The sequence below is a fragment of the Rattus rattus genome, chromosome 5 (assembly GCF_011064425.1).
Source record: "Rattus rattus isolate New Zealand chromosome 5, Rrattus_CSIRO_v1, whole genome shotgun sequence".
Taxonomy (NCBI): Eukaryota; Metazoa; Chordata; class Mammalia; order Rodentia; family Muridae; genus Rattus; species Rattus rattus.
Window position 1 is genome coordinate 20,398,920 of NC_046158.1, and position 1,593 is coordinate 20,400,512.

A 1,593-nucleotide genomic window follows, 5' to 3' on the forward strand; every position below is an offset into this window, starting at 1 on the left:
CAGCAATCTATGCCAAATCTCTCTCCAGGTACAAAGCATGGAACAGAATAAAACCAGCCCCCTGCCTAGTCTAAAGGTCTTATTGCCTGGTGAGAAAACAAGATAACAAAATATCACTGGATGCTTTCGTTTCTTAACCCTGCAAAAGAAGTGTCTAAGGACTGAACAATTCAGAGCAATTGGGATCACACGGTCTGAGAAAATGCTGATATATGAAATGTAAAAACTGGAAGAAACACCTGTATGGAAAACCAGTAAGCCTGGCCATGTTGACTAGCACATGGATTCCATGACACGTGGGTAAATTCTGACTGCTTCGCTTGCACTTCCTTGGTCAGGAGGATGAGCCTCCAGCTAGAATTCAGTCTTAACTTCTCTCTGCTCTGCAATGACTGTCCATTGCCCTTAGCAGGCCACAAAGGAATCTGGCCATACAACTGTACATTAACTTTAGTTCTAAATGTTTATTTGGTAATTATAGTTTGTACTATTCACTATACCTCGTGCAATGGTATTACCTGCACACATTTTTATGATGACGACAATGATCATTCGTCTTTCACTATCCACACTATAGATTCCCAGAACTGTTACCTTATGACTGTTTTTATTTTGTGATTAAAACCCTTTCAAATCCCTGGCCTTCCATCCTAGCAGTAGCCATGGAAGAGAAGCCCTTTTGCTTTCTCTTCATGTCAACACATTAAATGAACCTGAAACATTGTTTCCTTTGTTATGACAATAAATTTCTCGTGTTAAAGCAAGCCAACAGCAGGAGAGGAAAAAAGTTTACAGCATTTCTTCCTGAGAGTGGAATATGGATACTCCTACAACAACACTGAACAGCACGTGACTGTTAATCTTTGATAATCCCTGTATCTCAAAGCTAGGCTTTTAAAAGCAAGGCGTTAAAACAGTTCTGAACTATCAGTAGCACTTTTTATGAATGCACGCCTGACCACTTCTCATCTGCCATTGCCCTCTAAGTGTTCTTAGGTTGTCTGAAGAAGAGTTTCCAAAAGGAGCCATGTACTCTGACTCAAGTTACTCACTTTACAATAGCTTCTCGGCCTTTTGGCTAAGATCAAGTGTAGCTTAGGGGCCCCACATTGATTTCAGTGAAACATTTTGCTGTTATTCAGATTTCTTTCCAAGCACAAATATCTGGAATTTGTTCTTATAAAGATTTATTAAAAGAAACATTGTTTATGTTTCTGGATTTATTGAAGTAATTTAAATTAATCATAGAAATGCCCATGACCAGCGGGTTAGAATGATGTTTCTCTCACTTTGAATCAGTTTCTTCATATGGTGTTTTCTGAATATTTCTGGCCATCATTGATCATACTGATGATACTTCTTTTAGGCTCAAAAAATCTCTGACAACCACTATCCAAATTTTACTAAGTATTTCACATCATGTCATATCTTTAGTACATAGTTGAATCAATCATTCTAAAACTTTGAAGTTCTCTGTGAATTTTGGATATGAAGAGAGTCCATCTTCAATACCTTACAATTAAAATTATAACAACATTGTTTATATATTGTCAATGATAAAAGTCATTAAATAATTACAGTTGAAAAACCTGC

General features: G+C 37.0%; 1 pseudogene; it reads left to right on the top strand.

Annotated features, from left to right (window-relative positions):
• Nucleotides 1-1,058: 1,058 nt before the first annotated feature.
• LOC116902645 lies at nucleotides 1,059-1,233 on the top strand (annotated as a pseudogene).
• The last annotated feature ends 360 nt before the right edge of the window (nucleotides 1,234-1,593 follow it).